The following is a 9,451-nucleotide window of genomic DNA, read 5'->3' as shown; positions in this document are numbered from 1 at the left end:
TTCATATATGTATTAATTTTTTATTTAGGTTGTTAGTAGATATCGATTTTAGGTTAGTGCATTTTAGGTTAGTGTAGAGGAAAAAGTAAAATAAGGAAAAGGAAGAAAAGAGGAAGAAGGAAGAAGGAAGAAGAAGAAGAAAAAGAAGGAGAGGAAAAAGGAAAATAAGAAGAGGAAGAAAGGAGAAGAAGAGGAGAAATAAATAAGAAGAGGAAAAAAGAAGAAAAAGAAGAGGAGAAGAAGAAAGGAATCGAGGGAGAAGAAGAAAAAAAATAGAATTTTCTATTTTTTCTTCTTCTCCCTCGATTCCTTTCTTCTTCTCCTCTTTTTTTTCTTCTTTTTTTTCTTCGATCTTCTCCTCTGTCATCGTCAATATACCCCTCCTGATAACTTCAACATGAGGGGGGGGTTGATATACCCCCTCCCCGATAATATTATTTTCCCATGTACGTATGTCGTGTCAATATAAACTCCTGGTAACTTCAACATGGGGGGAGGGGGGTTCGATATACCCCCTCCCCGATAATATTATTTTTCCATGTACGTATGTCGTCATTGTCGATATAAACCCCTCCCGATAACTTCAACACGTGGGGGGTCGATATACCCCCTCCCGATAACTTCAACACGTGGGGGGTCAATATACCCCCTCCCGATAACTTCAACACATGGGGGGGATCGATATACCCCCTCCCTGATAACATTTATTTTCCCGTGTATGTATCTCATCGTTGTCGATATTACCCCCTTGAAGCGTTGTCGAGGCCACCCCAAACCCTAGAGAAGCAGCGTCGAGGGCACTAATTAATATGATTCCATATCTGTCATGTTTGAATAATAATTGCCATGTAGTAAATATTTGTAGAAACTATGGACACCCCCCGAGACGAAGCAACAGAAGCGATGTTGGGGGTGATAATCGCAGAAGGAAGTGATGTCGTCTTATCATTTCTGAACGACGCCGATGGTCAGGAAGGACAGCGTGAAGAAGCAGGCTATGAATGTGATGGCTCCTTTGACCGAATGTCGGTGCAAGAAGGAGACCATGAGGGCGGCTCCGGTGACCCAATGACGGTGCAAGAAGGAGACCGTGATGACGGCTCCGGTGACCGAACCGAGTTTGGCTAGGTATATATATTAGTTAAGCTTGTGTTGACTAGATAATTGATGCATTCATTATTTTGGTATATGTACACATATTAATTAACTCTCGTCTTTCTTCTTTTTTCTAGCCCTCTGGATTGAGCACAACTTCGGTAAGGAGACGAGGCACGAAGAAAAAGTTGATCTCGGATGAAAGGTTTGAGATCACAGCAATCGCGCGCGACGGCGAACTGATTGAACCCATCCGGACAAAGAACACATTTTCTACTTAGTGCGGGGTTCTTGTTAGGGACAAGATCCCGATCAGCATCCACCAATGGTATAAGCCTAAGGAGGAAGACCCTCAGGTGTCTTATGTCAATGATATGCAGAAAGATGATCTTTGGACTGAGATGAAGGTAAATTTCACCCTACCGCCAGAGGAGGATCCGGAGAAGCCAGTTCAAGAGCAATTAATCAAGTCTTGTGCTCTTAAGAAGATGGCAGGCCTATTCAGGAGGTGGAGGAAAGAGCTGAAAAAGTTTGTCAACAAAGAAGAGACACCAGAATTCATCGGCAAATAAGAGAAGATCAGAGATCACTGGCCCACATTTGTGGCCCACACGACATCGGAAAAGAGTAAGAAGATGTCGGCGACAAACAAGCAAAATGCTGCGAAGAAGAAGTTTCACCATCGCACGGGGTCAGGTGGCTACCTCAAAGCCCGGCCTAAGTGGTCCAAGGCTGAGAATGATCTGCTTGATAAAGGGATCGAACCAGAGACAATGAAATGGCCAGACCATTGCCGGACTTGGTTCTTCAGGGCTGGCGGAACCTTGGACCCTGTATCAGGGAAGTGTCATTGGACGGACGAGCAACTGAAAACACCAGTCAACAGGCTTCGGCACTATATCGATGCAGCGCAGCAAGGGACGTTCGTTCCAAACAGGGAGAAGGACGAGCTCACAATGGCCCTCGGGAATCCTGAGCACCCTGGATGGACACGAGCCACGCCAGGCTCCATTCTGTGGAAGGTTGGTTTTCCGGATGCAGGGGGTTACAAAACCCATGAGAGGAGGAAGAAACTGGAGCAGAGCCAACTGCAGGCGCTCCAAGAAAGGGTACAAGGGATAGAGGAACGAGAAGCAGATCGCAGCAAACGACCTGCCGAAGCTTCCCCCGAAGCTTCCCCGCCATCTCAGCGGAGAAGCAGCGTGGCTCCCACCGAGCTACTTCAGCCGGAGCATGTCTTGATGGCTCCTGCTAGCTACCCCATGGATTTTACCACGGAGGCTCAAAATTGCCACCTTATGACGCAATGGCAAAACTTAAAAGTCAAGGCGGCTGTCGGCCAAGTTCGACCTTCTGAACCCGGCGCAACTTTTCATGTCGTCTGATTCCAGAAGGATGTGCTAGGGTGACGATGGACGAAATAATGGAGGGATTTGAGGACCTCCAGCTTGACCACCCTACCAGTGAAGGGGAGACTTGGCTGGGTTTTGCTCTGAAGACTCCATGCCTATGGCGGAAGGAGTTCATCAAGCTTCCGAACTGGACGCCTCCTTCTCCTCCTCCGGTGAGTCAGGGAACTCCGCCTCCTCCACCGCCTCCTCCTCCGGCGAGTGACGATCAGGGCACTCGTCCTCCTTCTCTGGCGCGTGGCGGCACTCTGCCTCCTTCTCCGCCTACGCCGGCGCGCCCGAGAAGCCAGCAGCCTCCTCCTTCTCCGCCTCGCCGGCAAGGGCGGAAGAGACCCGCTGCCGCCCCGGCTGCTCCAGCGCGTCGTAGTCCTTCTCCTCCGCCTCGTAAGCAAGCACGAAAGAAGACAGACGCCGCAGCCGCTCCGTCTGCTCCGGCGTTGATACGTCTCCAACGTATCTATAATTTTTGATTGCTCCATGCTACTTTATCTACTGTTTTGGACTATATTGGGCTTTATTTTCTACTTTTATATTATTTTTGGGACTAACCTATTAACTGGAGGCCCAACCCAGAATTGCTGTTTTTTGCCTATTTTAGTGTTTCGAAGAAACAGAATATCAAATGGAGTCCAAACGGAATGAAACCTTCGGGAACATGATTTACTCACTGAACGTGATCCAGGAGACTTGGACCCTGCTCCAAGGAACAACCGAGGCGGTCATGAAGGTGGGGGTCGCGTCCTCCCCCCCTGGGCACGCCCCCCTACCTCGTGGGCCCCCTGTTGCTCCACCGGCGTACTCCTTCCTCCTATATATACCTACGTACCCCCGACAGATCAAAGGGAGAGCCAAAAACCTAATTCCACCGCCGCAACTTTTTGTATCCATGAGATCCCATCTTGGGGCCTGTTTTGGAGCTCCGCCGGAGGGGGCATCCACCATGGAGGGCTTCTACATCAACACCATAGCCTCTCCGATGAAGTGTGAGTAGTTTACCTCAGACCTTAGGGTCCATAGTTAGTAGCTAGATGGCTTCTTCTCTCTTTTTGGATCTCAATACAATGTTCTCCCCCTCTCTTGTGGAGATCTATTCGATGTAATCTTCTTTTTGCGGTGTGTTTGTTGAGACCGATGAATTGTGGGTTTATGATCTAGCTTATCTATGAATAATATTTGAATCTTCTCTGAATTATTTTATGCATGATTGAGTTATCTTTGCAAGTCTCTTCGAATTATCCATTTGGTTTGGCCAACTAGATTCGTAGTTCTTGCAATGGGAGAAGTGCTTAGCTTTGGGTTTGATCTTGCGGTGTCCTTACCCAGTGACAGAAAGGGTTGCAAGGCACGTATTGTATTGTTGCCATCAAGGATAACAAGATGGGGTTTTTATCATATTGCATGAAGTTATCCCTCTACATCATGTCATCTTGCTTAAGGGGTTACTCTGTTTTTAACTTAATACTCTAGATGCATGCTGGATAGCGGTCGATGAGTGGAGTAATAGTAATAGATGCAGAATCGTTTCGGTTTACTTGTCTCGGACGTGATGCCTATATACATGATCATACCTAGATATACTCATAACTATGCTCAATTCTATCAATTGCTCAACAGTAATTTGTTCACCCACCGTAGAATACTTATGCTCTTGAGAGAAGCCACTAGTGAAACCTATGGCCCCCGGGTCTATTCTCATCATATCAATCTCCATTACTTTAATACTTGCTTTGTTTTTACTTTGCCTTTTACTTTTCACTTTGCATCTCTATATCAAAAATACCAAAAATATTATTTATCATCTCTATCAGATCTCACCCTCGCAAGTGACCGTGAAGGGATTGACAACCCCTAATCGCGTTGGTTGCGAGTAGCTATCGTTTTGTGCGGGTACGAGGGACTTGTGCATGGCCTCCTACTGGATTGATACCTTGGTTCTCAAAAACTGAGGGAAATACTTACGCTACTTTACTGCATCATCCTCTCCTCTTCGGGGAAATCCAACGCAGTGCTCAAGAGGTAGCAAGAATATTTTCTGGCGCCGTTGTCGGGGAGTTTGCGCAAAAGTCAACCATACCAAGTAGCCATCACAATCCCTATCTCTCGCATTACATTATTTGCCTCTCGTTTTCCTCTCCCCCACTTCACCCTTGCCGTTTTATTCACCCTCTCTTTCCCAATCTCCTCCTCTCTTTCCCTTTCGCCTTTTTCTCGTTTTCCTTTTTGTTTGCTCGTGTGTTGGATTGCTTGTTTGTCGTGATGGCTCAAGATGCTACCAAATTGTGTGACTTCAGCAATACCAATAATAATGATTTCCTTAGCACTCCGATTGCTCCTCTTGCCAATACTGAATCTTGTGAAATCAATACTGCTTTGTTGAATCTTGTTATGAAAGATCAATTCGCCGGCCTTCCTAGTGAAGATGTCGCTACTCATCTGAATAGCTTCGTTGATTTATGTGATATGCAAAAGAAAAAAGATGTCGATAATGATGTCGTTAAATTGAAGCTATTTCCTTTTTCGCTTAGAGATCGAGCTAAAGCGTGGTTTTCATCTTTGCCTAAAAATAGTATTGATTCTTGGAACAAATGCAAAGCTGCTTTTATCTCAAAGTATTTTCCTCCTGCTAAGATTATCTCTCTTAGGAACGGTATTATAAATTTTAAGCAACTTGATCATGAACATGTTGCACAAGCTTGGGAGAGAATGAAATTAATGATACGTAATTGTCCTACTCATGGTTTGAACTTGTGGATGATTATACAAAAAATTTATGTCGGATTGAATTTTGCTTCTAGAAATCTTTTAGATTCGGCCGCGGGAGGCACTTTTATGGAAATCACTCTAGGAGATGCTAAACTTCTAGATAATATTATGGTAAATTATTCTCAATGGCATACTGAAAGATTTTTTAATAAAAAAGTGCATGTGATAGAAGAAATTAATGTTTTGAGTGAAAAGATGGATGAACTTATGAAATTATTTGCTACTAAGAATGTTTCTTCTGATCCTAATGATATGCCCTTGTCTACTTTGATTGAGAATAATAATGAATCTATGGATGTGAATTTTGTTGGTAGGAATAATTTTGGTAATAACGCGTATAGAGGGAATTTTAATCCTAGGCCTTTTCCTAGTAATCCTTCTAATAATTATGGAAATTCCTACAACAATTCTTATGGAAATTTTAATAAGATGCCCTCTGAATTTGAGAGTAGTGTTAAAGAGTTTATGAATTCACAAAAGAATTTTAATGCTTTGCTTGAAGAGAAATTGCTTAAAGTTGATGATTTGGCTAGGAACGTTGATAGATTTTTCTCTTGAAATTGATTCTTTAAAGCTTAGATCTATTCGTCCTAAACATGATATCAATGAGTCTCTCAAAGCTATGAGAATTTCCATTGATGAGTGCAAAGAAAGAACCGCTAGGATGCGTGCTTCCAAAGATGCCTTTATTAAAGCATGTTCTTCCAATTCCTATGAAAATCAAGATGAAGATCTAAATTTTATTGATGTGTCCCCCATTAAATCTTTGTTTTGAAATGTGAATCTTGATGAAACTGAATATGATCTTCCTTTACCTAGAAGGTGTTCTAAGAATTCAGAGTTTTTAGACCTTGATGATGAAATTGATGAAAGTGGGATTGAAAGGAATAAAAACCTAGATGTTGCTAAACCCACTATTTTGGATCTCAAGGAATTTAATTATGAAAATTGCTCTCTAATTGATTGTATTTCCTTGTTGCAATCCGTGCTAAATTCTCCTCATGCTTATAGTCAAAATAAGGCCTTTACCGAACACATTGTTGATGCCTTGATGCAATCTTATGAAGAAAAACTTGAGTTGAAAGTTTCTATCCCTAGAAAACTCTATGATGAGTGGGAACCTACTATTAAAATAAAAATTAAAAATTATGAGTTTCATGCCTTGTGTAATTTGGGTGCTAGTGTCTCCACTATTCCCAAAACTTTGTGTGATTTGCTAGATTTCCGTGACTTTGAAGATGGCTCTCTAAACTTGCATCTTGCGGATTCCACTATTAAAAATCCTATGGGAAGAATTAATAATATTCTTATCGTTGCAAATAGGAATTATGTACCCGTAGATTTTATCGTTCTTGATATAGATTGCAATCCTTCATGTCCTATTATTCTTGGTAGACCTTTCCTTAGAACGATTGGTGCGATTATTGATATGAAGGAAGGGAATATTAGATTCCAATTTCCCTTAAAGAAGGGCATGGAACACTTCGCTAGAAAGAATATAAAATTACCTTATGAATCTATCATGAAAGCCACTTATGGATTGCCTACCAAATATGGCAAAACCAAGATCTATCCTTGCTTTTATGCCTAGCTAGGGGCGTTAAACGATAGCGCTTGTTGGGAGGCAACCCAATTTTATTTTTTGTTTTTTTGTTTTTTCTCCTGTTTAGGAATAAATAATCCATCTAGCCTCTGTTTGGATGTGGTTTTATGTTTTAATTAGTGTTTGTGCCAAGTAGAACCTATAGGATAACCTACAATGATAGTTGATTTGATTCTGCTGAAAAACAGAAACTTTGCACGCACGAATATAATTTTGTTAAATCATAGGAACATGATTTTGCGTTGATTCTTTTTGCTGCTGTTCAATAGACAAATTTTCCAGGACTTCCTATTTTGGTATAATTTTCAGAGTTCCATAAGTTTGAGTTAGTTACAGATTACTACAGACTGTTCTGTTTTTGACAGATTCTGTTTTGCGTGTGTTGTTTGCTTACTTTGATGAATCTATGGCTAGTAAAATAATTTATGATCCATAGAGAAGTTGGAATAAAGTAGGTTTAACACCAATATAAATAAAGAATGAGTTCACTACAGTACCTTAAAGTAGTATTTTGTTTTCTTTCACTAACGGAGCTCACGGGATTTCTATTGAGTTTTGTGTTGTGAAGTTTTCAAGTTTTGGGTGAATTCTTTTGACGGATTATGGAACAAGGAGTGGCAAGAGCCTAAGCTTGGGGATGCCCATGGAACCCCCAAGATAATCCAACGACACCAAAAATTCAAAGCTTGGGGATGCCCCGGAAGGCATCCCCTCTTACGTCTACTTCCATCGGTAATTTACTTGGAGCTATATTTTTATTCACCACATGATATGTGTTTTGCTTGGAGCGTCTTGTATTATTTGCGTCTTTGCTTGTTAGTTTACCACAATTAAGAAGATTTACATTGAAATTATTCCAAGGTATCACTCCGCATCAAAAATTCTTTTTTTATCATTTACCTACTCGAGGACGAGCAGGAATTAAGCTTGGGGATGCCTGATACGTCTCCAACGTATCTATAATTTTTGATTGCTCCATTCTACTTTATCTACTGTTTTGTACTATATTGGGCTTTATTTTCTACTTTTATATTATTTTTGGTACTAACCTATTAACCGGAGGCCCAACCCAGAATTGCTGTTTTTTGCCTATTTCAGTGTTTCAAAGAAACGGAATATCAAACGGAGTCCAAACGGAATAAAACCTTCGAGAACGTGATTTTCTCATCGAACGTGATCAAGGAGACTTGGACCCTGCTCCAAGGAACAACCGAGGCGGTCACGAGGGTGGGGGCGCGCCATCCCCCCTAGGTGCGCCCCCTACCTCGTGGGCCCCCTGTTGCTCCATTGATGTACTCCTTCCTCCTATATATACCTACGTACCCCCGACAGATCAAAGGGAGAGCCAAAAACCTAATTCCACTGCCGCAACTTTCTGTATCCACGAGATCCCAACTTGGGGCCTGTTCCGGAGCTCCGCCGGAGGGGGCATCCACCACGGAGGGCTTCTACATTAACACCATAGCCTCTCCGATGAAGTGTGAGTAGTTTACCTCAGACCTTCGGGTCCATAGTTAGTAGCTAGATGGCTTCTTCTCTCTTTTTGGATCTCAATACAATGTTATCCCCCTCTCTTGTGGAGATCTATTCGATGTAATCTTCTTTTTGCGGTTTGTTTGTCGAGACCGATGAATTGTGGGTTTATGATCCAGCTTATCTATGAATAATATTTGAATCTTCTCTGAATTCTTTTATGTATGATTGAGTTATCTTTGCAAGTCTCTTCGAATTATCCGTTTGGTTTGGCCAACTAGATTCATAGTTCTTGCAATGGGAGAAGCGCTTAGCTTTGGGTTCGATCTTGCGGTGTCCTTACCCAGTGACAGAAAGGGTTGCAAGGCACATATTGTATTGTTGCCATCGAGGATAACAAGATGGGGTTTTTATCATATTGCATGAAGTTATCCCTCTACATCATGTCATCTTGCTTAAGGCGTTACTCTGTTTTTAACTTAATACTCTAGATGCATGCTGGATAGCGGTCGATGAGTGGAGTAATAGTAGTAGATGCAGAATCATTTCGATTTAGTTGTCTCGCACGTGATGCCTATATACATGATCATACCTAGATATACTCATAACTATGCTCAATTCTATCAATTGCTCAACAGTAATTCGTTCACCCACCGTAGAATACTTATGCTCTTGAGAGAAGCCACTAGTGAAACCTATGGCCCCTGGGTCTATTCTCATCATATCAATCTCCATACTTTAATACTTGCTTTGTTTTTACTTTGCCTTTTACTTTTCACTTTGCATCTCTATATCAAAAATACCAAAAATATTATTTATCATCTCTATCAGATCTCACCCTCGTAAGTGACCGTGAAGGGATTGACAACCCCTAATCACGTTGGTTGTGAGTAGCTATCGTTTTGTGCAGGTACAAGGGACTTGTACGTGACCTCCTACTGGATTGATACCTTGGTTCTCAAAAACTGAGGGAAATACTTACGCTACTTTACTGCATCATCCTCTCCTCTTCGGGGAAATCCAACGCAGTGCTCAAGAGGTAGCAGGCGTCTAGCAGTACAGCCAGCAGAGGCGGGAGGCAATACAGATACGGTCCTTCTCTCAAGCC

This window comes from Triticum aestivum, chromosome 4B (assembly GCF_018294505.1).
Source record: "Triticum aestivum cultivar Chinese Spring chromosome 4B, IWGSC CS RefSeq v2.1, whole genome shotgun sequence".
NCBI classification, from domain to species: Eukaryota; Viridiplantae; Streptophyta; class Magnoliopsida; order Poales; family Poaceae; genus Triticum; species Triticum aestivum.
The sequence above is the reverse complement of the archived record's forward strand: the minus strand, read 5'-3'. Positions refer to the sequence as shown.